The sequence below is a fragment of the Patella vulgata genome, chromosome 2 (genome assembly GCF_932274485.2).
Source record: "Patella vulgata chromosome 2, xgPatVulg1.2, whole genome shotgun sequence".
Lineage (NCBI taxonomy): Eukaryota > Metazoa > Mollusca > Gastropoda > Patellidae > Patella > Patella vulgata.
This window is the reverse complement of record NC_065880.2, coordinates 54041741-54065354: the sequence shown is the minus strand read 5'-3', so window position 1 is coordinate 54065354 and position 23614 is coordinate 54041741. Positions and strand designations below refer to the sequence as shown.

Sequence of the window (23614 nt, the reverse complement as noted above, 5' to 3'; positions counted from 1 at the left end):
TAGATCATAGCGAGCACACACGCATATCTAAAGACCTGTCTTTAATTATACAAAGACCTACGTAAAACACACGGTCGAATGATAATCGCACGGTAAAACAGTTTTACTTCCCAAATTTTGATTTAACACGTACGTGTCAGATAAAGCCTGTTGGTCCTTGATTATACTCCTTTTGGTGCAGTTATCATAATAATAATAATAACTTTCTTCTCAAATAACCGTTACAATAAACAGCGTAGAGAAGAAATAGAGTAATCTAATTAATATAACATAATAATAATAACATAAAAATATATATATATACAATGCAACTAGCGAGAAAACACGCCAATTAAACAATATTCAACATTGACATTCATTTTTTACCGGTCGGTTAATTAACACACCTCTACTGAAAACGCCCAAGACATAATTTTCTATAAGGGCTGTGCACAGATTGACCACTTAGTAGTTCTCAGTGATTGCAAACCCCAGTTTTAAAATTATATTATGTGTGTGTTACCTCCCTCCGTAGAATCATTGATGGTGAAAAATTCTATGATACCCTTTTAGAAAAACTCTATAATATTTATCAAAACGAAGGTTTATTGTGTATTTGTGGAGACCTTAATTCGCGGATTGGATCTGAGTGTGATTTCATTCAAGGGGTTGACCACATATCAGAACGGGAGGTAACTGATTAAACGGAGAATTCGTATGGAGGGCTACTCATAGATTTCTTAGTTAACAGCAATCTTTGTATTCTTAATGGACGCCTTGGTGAACAAAACTTCACATATGTTAAAAATGGGAAGTCAGTGGTTGATTACGTCATCACTACTCACAAATTTCGTGTAATTACGAAAACTTTCAAACGATTAAGATGTCTAATCTGGTGAATGGACAAAATATGCCTGATGTTATACCAGATCATTTGATTTTAACATGGAATATAACAGCTCCAACAAATACTTTACATGAGGATCTATTGAAAGATGATAGTGACACAAACTCTGTTCTAAAACGGTATAAACAAACTTGAAATAGATAAAAATGTTATTTTTGCTTACGAGGATTTTGTCGTGTTTATACATCAGGAACTTGATAAAGTTGCAGGTCAGAAAAAGTCCAATAACTCCAAGAATAATTTACAACGTCAATGGGATATCGTCGTGTGTAGCGAAAAAGCGTGGTTAAAATGTAAACTGCCTGGTCTGAAGAAAACCTTGAAACAAACTTTTATTACAGAAAGAAAGTCATTCGATAAATTATTAGATAAATGTAAAACCATTGACTCACGTGACTTCTGGAAGGTGATAAAATAGGCATATCGAAGGATAGACAAGGCTCAATCCCATGGGAAAGTGTTACAGATGAAGGCGTTATTCGTGATAAATTAAATGTTTTAGAGAGATGGAAAACCGACTATGAATTATTATATAACTGTAGAAATGATATGTTATTTGATGATAACCACTTAGCATTTATTCAAAATGATTTATCTGTTTCCAATAATAATAATGTGTCACAATATGGTATAGACTGTAGTGATCTAAACGCACCAATTCGACGGGATGATGTAATCTCTACATTCAACAAAGCAAAACGTGGTAAGGCCACAGGCATTTATAGTCTCCCTGCTGAAGCTCTTAAAAATAGTCATTGTATTGATATTTTGTTATAGTCTTTTCAAGTTTTGTTTTGAAAATCATGTTACTCCCGACTTATGGAAAAAGAGTATATATAAACCCATCAGTAAACCAGACACTGACCCCTGCAACCCCCTTGGATATCGAGGCATATCCCTAATCTCAATCCCTAAACTCTCGTTTCTCCAAATGGCTAGAAGCAAACAACCTTCTTGCTGATGAGCAGAATGGGTTCCACAAAGAGAGGAGCACATTAGAGCATATCTATACTCTGTACACTATATTGTAAAATAACAGAAGGTATCCAAAAAGAGCACATTTATATGTTATATTGATGCCTTGAAGGCTTTCGATCGAATTCATAGAGACTGTCTATGGTACAAAATAATGAAGCTGGGTGTGAAAGGAAAGTTCTATAATAATATAATATCTCTGTATGAAAATAATCGATCTGTTATCAACGTAAACGGGTATCTAACTGATAAATTTGAAGTTCACAGTGGTGTAAAACAAGGCTGCATCCTATCCCCTACTTTATTCTCTATTATTATATGCAGATGACGTATAGCTCTTTTAGCCCCAGGCGAGGACTCGCTGCAGTGTATGCTGGACTGTGTTGCAAATTGATGTGGTAAATGGCGAATCCAAATCAATATTTCAAAAACGAAAATCGTTCACTATCACCCTAATTCAACCAGCAGGTCATGTAGAAACTTTACTTGTACCATAGATTACTCACATGCCTATAAGTACTTGGGGTTATGGTTACACGAATCAGTTGACCTTATTTACACTGCAAAAGAGATAGCTAAATCTGCTAACAGAGCTCTGTGTACTATAAATACTCTGTATACTAATTTAGTCCAACCCATCTTATCCTATGGATCGGCAATTCTTTGGGGCACTAGAGAATTTAGATGCGTTAATAACGTCCAGAATAGAGCCTGTCGTTTTTTCTTAGGCGTGGGAAGTAAAACACCAAAATAATAAGGGGTTAATTAATGGTAACAAATGAAGAACATATAGGCTATTTAAGCACTCATTGTATGTGGAACCTTATGTAAAATGTATACTCGACAGATCGCAACGTAGTGTTTTAGCAAAATTACGTTGTGGGTCATTGCCCTTAGCAATAGAAACTGGACGCTTTGTAAGACCAGTGACATTATTAAAAGACAGAAAATGTAATTATTGCCACATGTCAAATATAGAGGATGAGACTCACTTCTTGTGTACATGTGATTGCTACTTTGACCTGAGACGAAAGCTATGGAACGCTGCAGCCACCATAAACCCACATTTCCCAACACTGACGCCAACTCACCAGCTATGTTTCCTAATGACCAATTCGCACCTGGTAAAAATCCTAGCTGCCACTGTTAAAAAAATGTTTTATCATTGAAAATATTTTAACATGATGACATTTTGATTACTATTATTTTATATGAATGCCTATTTGTTTTTAGTTACTTATTAATCTGTTCTTATTCTAAATGATTTATATTGTGATTGCTAACATACTAAAGAACATGTAATAGTAAAATGTTATCTTTGTTACTACATGTATTTATTTTTTATCTTTGAATGTAGATGATTAAAATCATGCTTGTTGTGTCTCATAGGCCTTAAAGGCCGGACTTTGTACACTTAAATTTTTTTGTTTTTTCTCAAATTGTGTTTTTATTGCTATTGTACAATGTGTGACACATTAATAAAACAATTCTTCTTCTTCTTCTTCTTCCTAAATTTAGGAGAGACTTATTAATCAAGCCAGTGGCTATTACATCAGATATAATTTTGACTAAGCACTGAAATCTAACAATGGAGGGATTAATAATTGGACATAGACCAAACTCTCTACAAAACAAACTATTGTTTTAGATTTCAACTTAGAAGCAATATTTTATAGTTTAATTGTCAATGTGTCATAATTGTCTATATATATTTTGTAGAATTGTATGTCAAATGAAGAGTGAGCTTAATGATTTAGAACGGATCGGATCTCTCTCTTACTTGTAAATATTTGTTGAATTATCTATGTTTAATAAATCACATAGAAGTTACTTGGATTCAATTTTAATTTAATAAGACCAGAAATAACATGGTCACGTGAGAGATATGCCGGCTTTTGGTTACCTGAACGACATTGCCAAAGCAAGTACCTCCAATACTTGGATGTAGCTGAAGGAAGACTAGAGCAACATAGAGTCCGACTTACAGAAATGATGAAAAACAGGAATGAAGAAAAGTCAGACCAGGAATGATAGAAGTCTGAAGGGTTTGTAAAGCTTTACCTAGTAGAAATAGTAAGTACAACACATTCTAATTTGATGTGCTATTGATAAGAAACGACATAACATATATATTTCGTTAAGTATAGAAAAAAAGCAAAAAAACAACAAAGACATGTATAATTCCGAGTGTCTTCATTTTCAATGTATGGATGTCCTGTATTTACAAAATGATCTACAAACTATTTGTTCAGTAGTGACCCAAATAAAGCATATTACAATTCAAGCAAAACTAGAAAACAATATGATTGTAAATGATAATAAATGAAACACCGTAAAATGAAGATGTATATTAACTTTATAGTTAATTGTCCCCCGCTTTTCGAAGAAAGCAGGGGACTATTAAAATGGGTTCAGCCGTCTGTCTTTCTGTCTGTCCGTCCGTCTGTCTGTCCGTCACACTTTTTCGGACACAATAACTCTCTTTCTAATTGAGCTACAATGTTCAAACTTGGTATAGATGTTTATTAGGTCAATGTTTTGATGGAGTTCGAAGATGAGCATTTTCGGCTTAGGGTAAGCAGAGATAAGCAATTTGATTGGTTGATATACATGAGACACAATAACTTTAGTTCTAATTTTAATTGAGGTAGAATGTTTAGACTTGATGTAGATGTTCATTAGGTGAATGTCTTGACTGAGTTCAATGATTAACATTTCGAGCTGAAGCTAAGCAGAGCTTAGAGTGATGAAACTTAGTGTATAGTTTGATTGCTTGTTACTTTTGAAAAAAAATAAATATGCGATTAATTAATGTGTGTCATCTGTTTATTTTGGGATTTCGGCAGGGGACATCAGCCTCACTGTTGGCTTGTTTATATATTAGAAAGAAAAACAATCCTGCAGATAAATTGTATGTTGTTTTATGAGCTATTTTTACAGATCTACGTCATAAATCAACTGCAGCATACTATCAATTCAAGCAGGATTTTAAAAGTGGGGGTGCAGCAGAGTGGTGGGGCGCCATAGCCTCCACGTATGTGATATAAGAAAGTTTGGATCAGGGCAAACGAACCCCCGCTAGATACGGCCCTGAATTCAAGTCCAATAATCTGAAGTTCGTCTGTGACACCAGTATAAACAAGAGCAACTGGAGAATCCGTTTAGCTCACTTCGAGAAACTGGAAATATGAAGCTAGCTCAGATAATTCTCGTGTACTAACATGTGACATCTGAAAAACTATGACCAATGTCTAGGTCATATGTTATTTTTTAATTCAGTTTTTTTTTTTTATTTCGGATCTATATCTTAATATTCATTGATGCTTGGTTAGTCATTAGAGGTAGACAGCAATTACCGGTAATCTGTCAGTCAATTTAAATTATGATGGGCTGGCAACTAAAATGGCTGATCTGTTAAGTACCTTCTAACTATTGTTTTAAATGTCTTAAGACTTAATATGTATTTAAAATGATTCATTAGTTGGAGAGACCAGCTTAGGGAACCTATATACTAATTGTAGGTCCGATATATAGGAAATTATAAGTTGTTAAATTGTTGCTGTTAATTTCAAGAATCTGTATTCGTTTCTGATACTTAGAAAACACATGTCGACGAGCTACATTCCCTGAAAAATCGTACAGTGTTATATGGTGGAGAAAGCGGGCAGAGTATACAAAATTGTCTACTCTTGATTCCGGTACAGCTAAGCAAGATAAACTGTAAACATTTTGAAGAAGAAAGGATGGATATCAACTTTATTCTTCCTTCAGCAGCTGTAGCAGCAATAAGAAATGTAAATCAACTACCAGTGTCTTGGAGTCTCAAACAGAATAGGGGTTCTAGAGAAATTAGCTTTAAATGGGGCTTCTCAGAAAATTCATTACCCAATCCGGAAAAGAAATATCATTCTTTTGCCAAAAGACAGCAGGATAGACAGCGACAGCTAGAATTTTTTGCCAAGAAGGATGCTCAAAAAGTACAGGAAATAAAGTGTTGAAGATCCATTCCAAGAATCTGTATTCATTTCTGATACTTAGAGAACGCATGTCGATGAGCTACATTCCCTGAAAGTCGCACAGTGTTACAAACCAAACCACCAATTATAAGGAAGACCAACATTATTCCAAGTGCAGAATTCAGTTATTAGATATTACAGAAATTTCACAAGTGTATTGACAAATCAGTGCAGTGCTAATTAATATGTTCGGTAGTGATGTACAGTGTATTTATATCTGAAAAGCAAGTACTTGAAATGGACGAATCCTACCTACAGTAGTTGATAATGAACCAATACAATTATATATAAAATACATACTTTAAACAGGAAAGGGGATGGCAACACTCTGTACAGGCTGATACATCTGCGTGGAGACTGTACCACAAGAAGATTATATCAGCAGGGCGAAGTAGTAGAATAATAAGATTTAAAGGATCCCAGCTCAACAGAATCACAACAGATTTGGTAGAAATTGAAGATTGTTTAATAAGACAAAGTTTCGGGTAAAATACCCGGGAAAATAGGACCTTCATCACAAGACCAGTCGAAGAACCATCCTCCAATATCTCCATTCCATCAATATATCCCGCCAACGCCGAAGAAGATGAAACAGCCATCTTTGAAACAATCAACCTCCATCTTTCTTAAATCATCTAACTATTATAATCTATCTTTAAACACTATTAGTAATTAAATTTCTCTCTTTTATAATTTTTTAAATCTTTCTCAGTCTTTTTATTGATATCACCAAAATTATTGTACATATAATCATATACTTTAATTGATTTCCATTAAATTTAACGATCCTTTCTATCTTTTTTAACAATCTGTACATAAATTAAATTTAACGATCCTTTCTATCTTTTTTTAACAATCTGTATACATAAATTAAATTTAAAAATCCTGTGACGTCACCACCATTATTGTATATAAGGCGTCACAGAATCATTATATACTAATCTTGATAAAGGGTATTGCACCCGAAACGTTGTCTTATTAAACAATCTTTAATTTCTACCAAGTCTGTTGTGATTCTGTTGAGCGGGGATCCTTTAAATCTTATTAAAATACATACTTATATTGAAAGTGTTTTATTAAGATGTGTATATAGGTTATTGTTCTTGAACTTAGTTTTAAGTACTTATTCATTCTAATACACCTTACCTGGATTATAGTGGACCTAGATATCAATCTGTATATATTTTTTATTGCTTTCATTATTTCATGAATTCTATGCATATTAGTAAGATTTTTGGGAGCCCGGGGGAAATATGAATGTAGAATTGTATGTCAAATGAAGAGTGAGCTATGATTTAGAACAGATCGGATCTCTCTCTTTCTGGTAAATATTTGTTGAATTATCTATGTTTAATAAATCACATAGAAGTTACTTGGATTCAATTTTAATTTAATAAGACCAGAAATAATTTTATCGGGGTCACATATGGTTAATAAGTCTCTCCTAAATTTAGGCAAGAAGATTCTGTAGCCCAAGGGCCAGTTGACATTGGATTGTAAAGTGTTTAACTTTATATGTTTTTACAAGGACAATATGTCACTCATGCCAGTGTCCGTTTAATTCAACATTATCTTACAGGAAAAATAATTAGGAAAATAGAATATATTTGAAATACATAATGTTGGCAAAGATATGTTTATCAAAATGGGAAATGTAACATAGGTTTATAATATGTAGAACTGGTATGACTTATGTTGGTCATATAATCTTGACTCGGACTGTAAAAAAATATACAATGGCAGCAAAAACAATAAATGGAGATGTTATTAGCTTTCTTTCTTTGGAAGATCAATATCTGATATCAGCTTCATTATATTCATTATTATAAGTGACAAGGTCAAGGAAGGAAATAAAGTTATTGAAAGGAAGAAATGTGGTTAGTAGACATTCTTTTAACACAATGATTTGGTCATATTAAGGCAGACATATTGTAAATTTGTAATTGTTTGGTTATGTATGCACCACTGGAAAAAGTGAATTATTTTTTTTTTAATTAGGGGCTGCACAACAATTTTTCACAGAGTTATTGCCCCTGTCATGCCACATAAAACCTGTAAATGCTCTTCTTGTTTTTGGAATTTATTTTTCAACTTGCTGCATTATTGTTTGGTTAGTGATAAGGAGGAAATTACTATCAATTTTATGCAAAGTCCTTTTCCTTGAAAACTTGAAAGTGGGTAGATAGTATTTTTTTAAAATTGCTGTGATGGATCAATAGTCATAACCTTATTGAAATATAAAGTGACATGTATAATTATTTGCACTGTTTTGGTGCCAATATGTTGTAGTTGCTGGAATTTCTTTGTAAAAATTTCATTTTACATGGAATTAGATTAAAGTACAGCAAATAAAACATTGATTTCATACTTTCCTTTATAATCTTACAGACTAAAAGTTTATATTAAAGTTCTTAATTCTAATATTCTGTTTGTTTGTAGGAGTTACCATAGAAACAATAATGATTATTGAAACCTCATGATTTAATTGCCAGAGCTTATATTACACATGTTAATAACAGAATGTGATTGATTAATTAGTCATACTTTGATTACCTGATAATGATAATTGCTACTCATTGTTCTCATTTAAAATGGCCAGACCTCTTTGATTTAGCCTTTGGTGGAAATTTTAACTTTTGATTGAATATGATTTCTTGATTAGATTAAACCAAATTCCAATAGTTTATTTTGACCGAAATCACATACATGTAGTGCCTTTAAAGGTTTACTTATGTATGTGTTGAAGTTGGTGTAACATTCACCTTTCAAATTAAAAAGTCTCTGATATTTCATTTCATTTGTTATATTACCAAAAACACCAATCCAAAGTAAGGTTATTATCATTGTTATTAATGTGACTTGGAAATCAGCTACTCAAATTCATTGTCCAAACTCAAATCTGATTGTCAACAATTTCATACTTAAATTTATTTGACTAAAATAATATTTTTCTGGAAAACTCTAACCTAAAATTTGAAGAAAAAGGAACTAGTAGATGAGGGGCATGTTTATTGGAGGAGCTCATTCTGGTTGTTCCTTTTGTCAATTTCCATTTCCATCACAGAAGTATTTTTAATATCATAATAAGCTTACTATTCTTGCTTTCTTAAATCTACAGAATTTGTTTCACAATTGAATTACAGAATTAAAAGCCCTGTTGTAAGAATGGATGGTATTATTCATGATTCTAAATATATATATTATTATATGAATATACCAGTAATACTATTACTATATTGTTTATCGCAAAGCTAACTAAATATTGTTTTATTTCACAATCCCTGCCGCTAGATAACACTATTTACTTGGACAATGGACATGAAAACAAGATTTTAGATTGAATATTTATATAATGTGTTATAGTGTGACTATATCATAAGTTGTATTGATATTTTCTTAAAGCTTGACAAGTATTCATAAATGCTATCCTGAAGATAAAGTGGTATTACAATACTGACACAACACAATCTCAGCAGTGCCCTTGTCTATCAGGTTTGAACATTCTGAGGGACATCACATTATATAACTTATTAAAATATATTTCATATTCCATATGAATACAAAAGTACAGCAGAATTTGTTAGCTGTGTGAACTAATGATAGAATTGCATCAGGTGTACTGGAAACAGTACTATGCAATTGTAAGGCTTAACCTGCCTCATCCATGGCACCATTCTTTAAGCTGTGTGCATGACACCATTCTTAAACGTTAAAGCTAATTGAAGCAATAGTTTTAAAGCCTGCCGCACACTATGCGACAACTTAAGCAACGAGTTTGGAAACAAATATCGCCATAATGTAAGTGGAGTGAGCTCACCAAACAGCCACTTTGGCGATCACAAAAAAAAAACAGCCACGTGCTTCGTCAAGTGACATCTCTTAAAGCATTTTAGTCGTCATCGCGTTGAATACTTCAATTTATATTGTTTCATAAATGATGACCAGGCGGCGGCTTAGTCCTCTTAATACAACGCCAGTAGAGCACAGTGTGTTTGTAGTATTCTAAGTAACAAGCTCAGATTGGGCGACTCTTGTATGTATTGAAAACAGGCTACTTGAGGATGAGTGGAAAAATATTCGAGAGTATCCTAAATATAATTAGCCCTTTCATTACAAACCAAGATGTGACAACCAATAAGCCCAAAAGAGCAATTGACTGTCACCCTCCGTTTTCGCGCTACAGGTACTGGAAAAAAAAATGCCCATTCTAATTACCATCTATGAATCCTAGGACTATATTATTATTGAGTATATTGCTATAAAGACGGAACAATCAACTCGGCCTACCATATGTATTTGACAGTTCACACATTTAACAAGTGCCAGAATTGCAAACTTAATTTCAATTAGTCAGTTAGGCATAAATTAAATTATACCCGAGCCACTTATATATGCAACAGAAAAAAATTCTGAGAAACCTTGTGTGTGGTTACGTCGCATGAGAAGAATAACCAAAAATGATTGGTTTAATAGGTGAATTTATTTCCTTGGTTGTCACTTAACTTGTTTGCCGAGGTCAGCAAATTACACGATTTGTTGCTGACGAAGCGACGACTTGGTTGATCATATCAAACATGTCTGGTATCAGCGACCATCGCCGTGATGAAAAGCGCTATAGCGTCATGTGCGCACACTATTCGATTTTTTTATTTTTCATTGTTGGCGACTGAAATTGCCTATATGTCGTCCTGTAGTGTGCGCCAGGCTTTAATGTTAAAGCTACTTGATAGAAGGTAAAATCGGGTAATATCCACCTGGTAAATTGTTGATGATTAACAACAAAAATGCTAGATACATGTAAATATCCAATAAACATATATTTGGATAAGAAAAACTTATTTGAGTGATGGAGAAGACTATTATGTATTGTCCATGTTACATTTTTAAGAAAATTGCATACTGGATTCATCACAACAAAATAGACATTTATGCTGTGTAAAGCCTGCAAGTCTCTTGACATGTTAGAAATGTACATAAAACATTCCAATTTATTGGCACCTGTTTCTGAAACCCACCTAGTTAAGCTCCCTAAATGTTGGCCATTGCTACATTCTATTTTACTTACACCCATTTAAATTAATTATTTACCAAATTCACACACTTGCTGTAATTTTCAATTGTAATAGGTCTTTAAATAATTGAGAAGCTTAGCATTGTACCCATTAATCTCTGTAAGAGACCACTGTGTACATCGTAAATGGCAACTTTTCAAGCCTTCAACAAGTTGATTGTCTGGTCTCAATGGGAGACAATTTCTTACTACATTATATGAAATACTCAGTATAACACCACATATTGGAGTGATCAACCACAATTCACAAAACTTAGTGTTACTCTAACATGATTTAATGTCACTGGAAAAATACATTGAACGCACATTCAGATCTCATTCCTATGAATGGCTGAATAGTTAATGTCTGCAAATGAGTTTCAAGACAACTTTTTTGGCGATTGAAATTCAATCAATTTGTAACAGTGACTCTGAAAAAGGGTTTTAAGTTAGATAAACAAGTTATTGTTGCCTACAGGCGGAACTATTAATGTGCACACATGGTTAATTTCAGTAAAAGCTTCAATTGGATTGATTCGATATGTTATAGTATTGTTCTGGACTGTATTCTACACATGAACTATTCAACAGATAGCATGATTTGCCTGAAATAATGTTTACTCACTAAACATCATTTAGCTACTGTCTACAATACAGATGGTCATTAGAGTTGGCAGTGGTCGATTGATGACTATTCTACAACTGTAAAAAGAGAGGGCAATAGTCCTATTCTACTAAAGTTCAGGAATATTTCAAAGTGCGTACTACTTACCCTCCAGAACGATATAATATTTATATGTTAAATTTGGGATGATAGCAGACCTTAATAGGTATATTTATAAAATTTTTACTTCTGTTTTGAATTTGACAATTGTTTTATTTTTAGAAATGATAATGAATTGTCAATTCATGGCTATTGATTCATCAACCATGCTGAATTTACTATTGTACATGTGATTATTTGAGAAACAGAGAGTTAGTTGAAAGGTATTGGGTTGTTAAAATATATTTCTCAAATCATATAAATGTAGATAACAACATAGAATGTACTTTGCACTCATTGGCTTCTCCAAAAATATTCAAATAGGGTAAGAGATAGAATTTGTAAGATACAGGACAAAAAGTTCCATATTTTTTATTTTTTTTTTTAGGAAGAGACTGGAAGGTAATTACTACCTCAAGCTTCTGATTAATGTAGATTACTAGATGGTATCCAAAATTGTAAATTATGTAAAAATTGAAGCAATTTCAAAAAATGAATTGCTACTGTAATTATAAACAGTGAAATTTGAACAAAATTGTTCAGTTGATCCAAAACTAAATCCTTGTTTCAAAGAACAACATTTAAATTTCATACTAAAACTTTCAGAATTACTTAGTTGCTCTTCGATCATTTTGGGTAGGGTGTATGATAATTTAAACTTTGACATTATACTACAAATCATTTTAGTTATGTTACCTAGGTATAATTGGTAGTACTAGTTCTCATAATTATAAGTTAATGAAATGTCTATTAGATATTGTAATCATGGTAATAGACTATTTGAAGGTAGGCCTAATGATATTTCAGCTCAATAGCCTCAGGGCTAATAAATTATTCATAGTTGTTATTTATACATTCATGGTAAGTTGGAGATATTGAAAGAGGAAAAGGTGGGGGTGGGGCTGGGTAGTCTAAAGTGTTTTGGGTCTCTGTTTTCCTCCAACTGCTATAAAGACCCCTACGCACGAGTAAATTACTCAAATAAAGGTGTAACATATGTTGGTCACAAAATAACTTCAATGAAGAAGTAGGATTAGAAAGTCTATTAATGTTATGGATGTTGATGTTGAGCATTCTTTTGTTTCAGATACAATTTTTGTTTCTCTCTACAAATTGTAACTGCATTGTGTATGTGTTGCTCAGACAATTTTACGGAGCTTTCTGTTGAGTATTGTTTATTTTACATTATAACTGCCTAATGATTCAGTTATTATTGGTGGATGTTTCTCAGATCGGCCATAATGCTAGGACTTGCGCATTTGCAGAGGGACAAGATGGTAAGAATGGTAATTCATCTTCTGGAATTGAATCTGCATTTAATTAAGCCTTGTGTTTGTCACTAGGCCATTGTGTAAACTATCATTGAAGATCTTTTAAGTCGAGCCTAAGTTTGCCATTTTTATACGCCCACATTTTTAGCTTGTGGTCTCTTTAGAGGTCACAATTATTATCCAATTTAAAAAAGGTGTGAATATATCACCGTTACACCGTAATGTTGGTTGAGTTCGAATTTCGTGAATTTTTAGCTTGTGGACCTATGGAGGTCACAATTTTATTCGGATTTAAAAAAAACGTTTGAATATATCACCGTTACACCTTAATGACGGTTGAGTTGGAATTTCCTGAAAATCGGACCAAAACTGCCAGATAAAATGGCCGCCCCTCGTATGCAAACAGTGTAAAATATGGTATATCAAGGTTGTGGACCCTCTAGAGGTCACAATTTTGTCCGATTTTGATGAAACTTGAAATACATGTTTATAACCCAAAGATCTTGGATCTTTTTGATATGCGCGCATATCGGATCGTAACTTTCTGAATTATCGCTCATGATTGTACAAAAAATCACGTTTTTAGCTTGAGTTCACAATTTTTATCCGATTTAAAGGAGCTAAATCGCTAATATTTTGGACCTACAAATTGACACAAATGGATCGCAAAGTATATAATAATGTAATATGAATGTAAATAAGCTAATTTACATTCAATCGTTTCCGTTTTTACTCTAATTTCAAAGCAGTTATGTTCGGCGAAATACGCTAGAAGTCTCAATCGAATGGCAATCTCTAGCGACTGGTTATTCCAGTCTACACCGATAGTATTTATTGCGCATGCTCTCCAGATAAGAGGCCACAATTTTGATCCGATTTTGATGTAGAATTATGTTTATATCACAAAAATCTTGATTCCTTTCGATAATCGCACATAATCGAATCGTAACTTGCTGGACTGTGGCCCCTGATTGTTTGAAAAATTGCAGTTTTAGCTTGTGGACACTCTAGAAGTCACAATTTTTATTCAATTTTAATAAATGTTTAAATATATGATCGTTACACATCAATGAATTTCGAATTTTATAAAAATCTGACCCAAACTGCTGGACAAATAGTGTAAAAGTATGTAACGCCAATGTGGACCCGCTAGAAGTTGCAACTTTTATCCGATTTTGATATTCGTGCATTTCAGACAATAACAAACACTTTTTTGTTAGCTTGTTCTCTAATCAGTCTCTTTCAAAATGTGGGCGTATCTTGGCTTGCAACTGCTGGTTAATTTATTTGGTAATTTTTAGCTGGTATGTTGCTGTGTCAGTTGTGGTTTCTGAGTTTAGTCCCATATGTAAGTCATCATATCAAGGACTATTCACCCTCTTGAGATTAAAACACCTAGGAAGACTCCTCTAGCAAATGACATGCATTGCTCCCAATGAGGATTCCCACTACTTGCTATATTGTAGACTTGATATAAATCCTAAATGTTGAGTACTATATGACATCCCAAGGACTATTTCACCCAACACGTCTTTCATAGTGAACAGTCTTCAACTGCTTCGCAATTATTATTGACCAACAAAAATGATCTTATGCATACTGAGTGTGCCATTTCACCTTTAATGTTCCTGAACCTTGTTATTTTACACTAAACATTGAGCGTGAATACTATTTTGTAATATCACCCTGATTATGCTTTGTGCTCTAGTAGAATTTGCTGTCCTTCTGAAATTGTATTATTACATTTTTGTATGTGTTGCTGGAAATTACATTAGTATTAAATAACACATCTTGCAATTATTGTTCTGAAAAAGTGGAATATCATATAAAAGCCTCAGTATTTTACATTTATGATGATTCTTTTTTTCCAATTCTATTTATAATGAATACTTGTAAAAACTTCGACCGAGCTATCAGTTGTGATGCCAGTAAACCTGAGAATGCCAATTTATAAAAAGTTTCGAGGATGAACAAAGCTGTAGAATTCTATGGAAATCTATGATGAATCATCACATAATAGTGTTTAATTATTGTAACAATTAATCCTTAAGAGGATAATGGTGTTATTTTCGATGTTGTATTGGTAATTGTATGTAAATTTGCAGGGAGATTTATAAAGAGAACATACATACAATAAGTCACAATGGGACTAGATTTAGATGAAATATGATTTAACTAGTTTAAGCCTTGGAATAATTGACAAGGTTATATGAAACCTTTAGTGAATAGTTTTTGAGCAATTGGAATTAACTTTTTTTAGGCATCGAAATCTAAGTTATGTCTAAATGGTGATCATTGTTAATATTCTTTTGGGAATATAAGGTAATGGATTTAATATATTTTTAAAAGCAATTTTACAATTTTTGTTTTGAAAGATTATGTGGAAGTTGGCTTACTTGTATTTTTTCGACATAATGGAACACAAAATCAATATCTTAAAGATGCATTATGTTAGATTTAGAAAAAGAGCTGGCTCTTCTTAAGTTCTTGCTATAATAGTTCAAAAATAAATAATGAAAAATGAATATATTGAAAATTTCATTCAAATTAGTTTATTCTAGGTGAAGTTATAATCGTTTGAAGATGTACTTTGCAACTGAGACTAAATCTTGATTATCAATTCTATTGTTAAGTTTTAAAATCTTACTGGTGTTCAAATCCATTAATTTTGGCCATCTAATGGTCTAGAAAGTTGATTATAGGCTTGTCATGTGCATATATTTCTAAATAATAATTGATATACATGTAACATTTAAAGCCAAAAGAAAGACCTGCAACAGGTAGATGTAGCTCTTATATAATGCATGTTTAACACTAGCTATATCTATCAATGTAAAATTTAATTGAAGATTGATTATATTGACATCAACTTATTATATGCCCACGTTTTCTTATGGACATATATTGTCGTTGCCCCTGTCCGACCGTCCACAATTTGTTTGTGGTCACAATTCTTGTCTGATTTTGATGAAACTTGAAATATAGGTTTTTCTCTCACAGATCTCGATTCTTGTCAATATTGGCATGTATCGGACCGTAATTTCATGGATTATGGCCCCTGTTTGTACGAAAAATCATGTTTTTAGCTTGTGGACACTCTAGAGGTCACAATTTTTATTCGATTCTGATGAAACTTAAAATGTATGTTAATAACCCAAAGATCTCGTTTCCTGTCAATATTTGCACATATTGCACCGTAACTTCCTGTGGTCTCTCTAGAGGTCACAATTTTTATCACATTGTAAAAAACGTTCTAATATATCACTGTTACACCCTATTGATGGTTGACTTCTAATTTCATATAAATTGGACCAAAACTGCCGGACAAAATGGCCCCTACCTGTACGCAAATAGTGTAAAACTACATAATACCAAGATTGTGGACCCTCAACATGTCACAATTTTTATCCGATTTTAATGAAACTTAAAATATATGTTTATATCTGAAAGATTTCACTTCATCTTGGGTATTTGCGCATATCGGACCGTATATTACACTTGAGCTTGAATGTTGTGATAATTGAACCAAAACTTTCCATCAAAATGGCCACTTCCCTTCTACGCAAAAGTTGTTAAAGCATGTGGGGATTGTGGGCATATCTTGCTTGGCAACCACTTTTTTTTTTTACCAAAATAGTACATGGCATTTAAAGCAAAAAGCCTCACTTTTGTGATAGATAGTCATGGACACTTGACATGCTTTGAGAGTATGTGCACAGATGAAGAACTTATCGCCCCAACAGAACCAATGAGCTGCATGTGCGACACACAATAGCACCATACACATGGGAGGGGTTCATTGTCAAATTTGACACTTCAAGGACGGGTTGATGAAAACTACTGCGTGCTGGTTTATCTATCCATGTTTGCTTTCCTATCGGTTCTTGCATAAGATTTACTGTTTAGCGTCTCTTTGCTTCAGTGTGTTACGTTTAATTTGATTGGGAGACACTGCAAGAATTGGTCAGATTGCCCCAAATTGTGATTGGATGGTTGATTAGGAGCTTGCCACGACGAATTGCTGAAATTCTGAGGATTGGTGAAGCAATTACTCATTATTAAGACAAAAATCAAAAATGTCCATTTTCACTTTTGACGGTGTATCTCTTTGCGAGTGAAATGGGGTCGTCAGATAAGCCGCCCATATGAACTGTTTATGTTCATGTGTGGGTAATTGGCCTGTTATTAACATACACTGGTTACCTCTAATAAAAACAGCAGTGCATTTCTGCAGTTTTGTATTGTTTTTGAAAAGCCCCTACTTTTTTTGAAGAGTATATTTGGATAAAAAAATAAATGTTCAAACTAATTTATCTATCAAAAATTTGCTTCAAATCCCTCTCAAAACATTTTAATTGGATGAAAACTATCCTAAACTGTAAAGTCTATCTTAAGCATCCTTGTTTGTCATGTGACTTGATTGAGGAGACGATCCATTTTCAGTGGATACAATTTGTCGTTACTGGCTGTTCATTTACTATAAATATCAAAGCCTGAGTAAATTCTTGGATTATCCACTGCCAACTTCTTTTTGCTCTGTTTAATCGCAAAGTCGACCTCAGTATGTTTTTGTAGCTCACTGATCTCACAAACTCTAGTCATTCGATCAACAAAAGAAAGCATTCCTTACATCCTTCAAGAGACATCCATTGTTTTTCCACACACCAAGATCATGGACAATTTTTAATCACTTGAGATTGGTCAGCTCAAATCATTGTTGGTGTAAACATGACTTGCCACCAATATACGTCACTTGTTATTATCCATGGACTTTCAGGCGTTGTACTTATATTTTGACATGTCTATATTGACAAACGTCTGTAGAATTGCCCAGTTTTGTTTACTAAAATATATTGGAGACAGTTTTTGAGTAAAATCTGAGTTATCGAAACCATATGACTAGCGCATGATCTTAAAGTTTTGTTTTTTTTAACAGATGATTCCCATGAGCTGTCAATCATATAACCACAAATTATTGAATGAAACACCCAACTATTCTGGAATCCATTGAAAGTCTATGATTTTCCATTGTATTATACATTGATTTATTGTGGGTATGAAAAATAAACTATATATAATAATCGAAGTGAGAATAATGTTATATTATTTACAAGACTGTGTGGAAGTCAAGGGAATCCTATTCACTGATCCGTTTGCTATTTGATTCGCTTGATTGTCTTAGTGGTAGATTATAAAAAATGCATTCTTAAATAAACAAGAATACATGTTTTATTTAGGTAAGGGTACATGTTTATCCTAAAGATTATATCTTTATACAGATGATTAAAAAAAGCAGTTGGTTTTAAAAGGCGTATAGCTCTATTTTTTGGAACCTTGAAATAGACAAAAATGGTTCTAAAAGCACATATTAATGTAACAACTGATATGAATGTATGTAAAGTTATTTATATTCAATTTTTATAAAACAAAATATTGTAATTTCTAATCAATTATTTGGTGGAATTGAACGGCAGTCGTTTACACCTGCTTAGTGCATTCTACACATTTTTTAAATTATTATTTTGTCGATTGTGAATCAGCCTTTACTAATTACTTGCACATTGTGTTGTAGGATATGTTTTTATTTCTTCATTACAAAATGGCACCCGAAAGCAGAGGGTACACAACTTGTGTACTGATTATAAAATGTTAATTGTGTCTTAAATATTGGATATTAGGGTCCTATAGTTTCACGGCAAGATACCAACATCAATATTGATTGAAATTGATCAATATTGAATTCTAATTCATGTTTTTATTTTCAAATATTATGGAAAATATTGAGTTAGAGACTTAGCTCCTTTAAGATTTATTTTAAACTAATCAGTTTCAATGTACCTGTTAACACTAAAAGGAAATAATTGATTTATTAATTTGATGCAGTTTGTATAGAATTGACTATGTTCACTACTCAAAAACAGAAGAAAAACATGTCTGATGTATTTGTTATGTAGGTACATGTATATTATCAAAGTGCACATTGTTGGTTTTCCCACATATTTAAACTATTATCGTTTAGTTACACCACATCTCAAATATTGTTGATAGAACCACACACTATATAGTGGTTTTAAAAATGCAGCATTGGGTTCAAGTGTGTTCATCCAATACCCAATTGCAAGCAGCAGTGAATGTTATGTATGTCATGACTAGACATTCCAATGACATTGGTCTTTTTGAGGTTGGTTAAGTCAAGACAACTTCACTGCTGCAAAATCATTCAGGCACACTTTATTCTATTTTAGAACCAATGTGGCATCGTTATTTTTGAAAATGTATATAGTTGGAATCACAACTGATTTCCTAGAACGGTACAACATTCTTGAGCTTAAGATATAACAGAAATTGTTGTTAGCCTTAAGTTAAAGAACATCCTGAGACAGTTCATGCAGAATTTTGTTGATTCCATTGGTTAACTGTATTAGGTGGATTATTTTTCTAATGATGTTGTAAACATTACTGAACTGCCAACTGTAGCATTGACCACTGTCAGCCATTGACATTGCTTATTTTATAATGTAGTTACTAATACTATCAATAGGGAGAATATGAGTCTTAATACAGATAGAGACTACTAGAACAGAAGATGTACACCTTTTACTCTGTTCCTGCAGATCTGCTAGTGATTATTCTTAAACAGATGATTGTTTAATTAGAGGTTTCTTTTCTATTCAGTCCTTTGCTTTACTTATCTTAATATTCGATGTTTGCAGGAGTTTTACTTGCGTATAGTTAGTTCTCGCAAAAGAATGAAAATGCATTATAAATAAAAGAAATAACTACTCCCTCGTCCCCTGACAGTCTTCGATATTCAGCTGTAATCTATGGCAAAGTTATTTAAAATAAAACTGAAATGTAGTCAATACGTAATCATTAATTGAAATTCATCCCTTTCACGACTCTCAAAAATGATTGTATTAAATGTATCCTGTTGCATTGGAATTCAATTTAACAAGAAAGGAAAATATATTCCTCGAGAAAATTATTCATTTATTATTAAATTCATTCAGTAAAACATGCATTGTTTGCCGATGGAAGATATTTTCTTAAAAGTTCTTGACTTTTGAAATAGATGGTTGTGGAATATTTGACATAAAGACAATAGATTAACTTTATAACAAAATCACAAAAAAGCAAAAGCCATTTCATCCAATTTTCCCATTGATCAAATAATTTGCTTGCTCGATACTTCAAAGCTTCAAAGACAACTCGACATCTATCAGCATTTCACAAAAATTTATTTGTCAAAGTAGATTTGAGGCAGTTTTATTTATTATCCATCAAATCTTTTTAATGATAAATATCTACTTCAAATTTGAAGTTGCCACTTTTGTGTAGTAGACAAGGGACAGCTTTATGTGATACTGGTGTATCAGGGTTTCTTTTCAGACATCATACAAGATAACTGCAGTAGATCTCTTAGTCCAATGGCTGAAGGGGGGGAATCGCCACCCGAGCTGTGAATTTATGAGACCAAGTTTTTGGCAGGAAATGAGTTCACATTGATTTAGATTATGATTTTCTTAGAGCTTGATGATACATCTCTAAATATATTTTTAAGATTCCCATTGTGTAGGGGTGGGTGCCGGGGTAGGTGCCCATGGAGCGGGGTGCAACATGTATTTTTGTGTACAGAAATCATAGGTAGAAGCCTAGCTGGTGTGCGTATGTGTGTGTGTGTGTGGGTTGGGGGGAGCGGGGTAAAATTGGCGGGGAAATGAGTTCACATTGATTTAGATTGTGATTTTCTTAGAGCTTGATGAAACATCTCTAAATCATTTGGTTCAAAATTTACCTTAAAAATGGTTTCTCGTTATGATAGTACTTTTCAATAGATCTGAACATGTAAATCAAAAACACAGTAAATCAGAGATATGTTTAGATATTAGTTCGTAATATGAGCGAGATAAATATCTTCGTGGTTGTTGACCAACAGCTGACATATACCCTTTGGATATGCTTCAGATACCAATTCACATTGTAAATCTTCATTCCAGCCATGCAGCAAAAGATCACTACGGCAAGGTGGTAATAAAGAAAGGTCTGTTATTTTTCCACCAAGAAAATCTTTCTTCTAGCGTCATCTACTGGTGTAAGTCGCCTTCTGCGTTATTTTCTACTTTTGTCCGTCTCATTATCGATCAAAATGTGTATATTTGAATGACATTTAGCGATTGAACATAATATAACACAGCACAGTTCTATGGATAACAATCACTATATTATATACACACGAAGTTTCGACAAGATTTCACTGGTCATTATCAAGCATATATACAAATTACTTGCCACAAATCAAAACAGTTGTCCAGGGGTATCATATACACTTTAAAGATGGACAGTTCTAGAAATTTATGTTTTATTAATATATAGCATGATCATCATTTATGTCAACATAATGACATTTCCCCCCAATTGTAGACACTCGACCCCCCATATCTTGAAAATGCCCCCTCAAAGGCCTGATCACCACCCAGATTCGGAATCTATGCAAAAAATTGGTCTAGAAAAACTTAGTCTTATAAATTCACAGCTCTGGTGGCGATTCCCCCACCCACCCCTTCAGCCACCGGACTGAGTATAATATATTTGATGTTAACATAATCAAGTAGAACCAATTAAACTAGATAATTGTTGTTTAATTTGAGGTGATCTTGATATTATTATTTTATTTATATGACAGATCCATCCACACTAATCAGCAGTGAATTTTTGCTAGGCTGCTACAATCACTGATAAGAATGACATCATGCGACTTAATGAGTCCCAAATATTAACTTTTTTCTTCCATCAAATTAAATTCTAAGATGTTTGAATTATTTGTAGGTAAAAATCATTTCCTATTTAGTGTAAATGGGTATTAAAATAAGTAAAATTCACCATTTAGCCTGAATCAGTAACGTCTTATGTAAACAATGCATGTGCTGTTGAGCCAACGATTGACACCGCGTGATGTGACGTCACGTGTCGAAACAGTCATCTGTTACAGAGATATTAGAAGATCTCTGTGAAACAGATTGAGATCCATCAGGCAAGAGAATCTATCCTTGAATGTTATGTGGTATGTTGGAATGATCTTTCTATGGTCATTCGACCTTTTATTGGTCCTCTACCAGTGAAACCAGGGGGTTATAGACTTTATCTCTGTCAATCCGCCTGTCATTTTTGCTGGTCAGATTTCACAATAAAAGGTTTTTGCTGGTCAGATTTCTCAATAAAAGATTTTAAAACTTGGATTGTTGATCAGGGTAAAAGGGAAAACTCTATTGATTTTCAAAATTTTCAGATTGTAGATTAGAAAAGAATTTTGAGGAGGTTTCTTCCAGTATATTTTAAAGTTTACAGTACTGTACAAAGTTCTCAATTGAATTTGAGAAAGCATGCTGTTATTGTTCATTTGGGCCTCAAGAGGAAACCTATCTAAATTCAAATCACAGAGTTATGCCACATTAGCATTCCAATTTATGAAATTTTGTGAACCCACAACCCGGCCCTTATCTATATTCTTGATCTTTTTGATCTGATCATGTTACTGACACTTATAAATCCTTATATGACAAATATACAGTATATAGTTTACTACCAGTAGTTTGTTAGATTTCTTAGAACAGATGATACCATGCTCAAACTATAAAAGAAATTATTTAATCAGGATAGTCCTCTTGTTATTAACCAATTTTGCCCATTGGTATTTTCTTTGTCTCTTGTTAACAATTGTTTTTGCTTATCTTTTATTTTAAAGAAATTCATGATAGCTAACAATTGTGTTGCAGTGGCATCTGGTATGCTTTTAAATGTAGACGACTGGTTAAGAATTTAATTGTTCTCGTTAGGGCTGGAATTGCTCTAGTCAGAAATTAATCTTTACTATAGTCAACTATTGCGGTCATGAGAGAAACCAGGGACTTCATGATGATTAATTATTCGATGTATACATGACAACCGTTGGTATTAATTATTCAACCAGTAGTAGTTTTTCTGCCATGGAAGTCTAGTGAAAGGTTAACTTCTATGACATTTAGCAAAATGGTTACTTAATTTTCTCATTAAATGCTAATAATATCATGATATATTATAATATGAATTTATTAAGCTATGGTACCCCATTGAAATAATGAGTAAGAGAATCTTTTATTCTTTAGTAAACTATATATTGGGATTAAGTATTAAGGATAATTATTACCTCAACTACAAAAACAATATGTCTGTTTTTATTGAAATAAAGTTCTAGGAATGTAGGATAATGGATACATTTGTTTTGATAGACATGTGATTAAGAAACTCTACAGTCACCAGGAACTGGAAGAGTCTAACATTTAAAAAATAATTTACTTGTCAATACCATATGTAGAATTTGTCCATATGCAAGGTTGCATTTATTTTGATTGTTGGTCTATCCGCCTGTCGGTCCGTCACACTTTTTGGTACACAATAACTCTCCTTCTCTAGAATGTTCAAACTTGATGTAAGTGTTTATTAGGTCGCTGTCTTGATGGAATTCGAAGATGAACATTTTCTGCTTAGGGTAAGCAGAGATAAGCAATTTGATTGGAATTGATGTTTTGGGACACGATAACTTTATTTCAAATTGAGTGAGAGTGATGAAACTTGATGAACATTTCCTGCTGAAGGTAAGCAGAGCGATAAGCAATT

The 23614-nt window shown here is 33.0% G+C and overlaps 1 protein-coding gene across 6 annotated transcripts in view; it reads left to right on the top strand.

The window, feature by feature from the left end:
• LOC126811913 (synaptotagmin-7) overlaps positions 1 to 23614 on the top strand; it is a 113024-nt gene that overhangs the window by 44663 nt on the left and 44747 nt on the right. The window contains exon 1 of one of the 6 annotated variants that reach the window (XM_050537965.1): positions 11617 to 11757. The exons of 4 other annotated variants lie outside the window; for them this stretch is intronic. The gene's annotated coding sequence lies outside the window, so the exon portion shown is untranslated. Of the gene's footprint in view, positions 1 to 11616; positions 11758 to 15171; positions 15284 to 23614 lie in introns of those variants that run through there. One more of the 6 variants, XM_050537966.1, reaches the window with a different exon arrangement.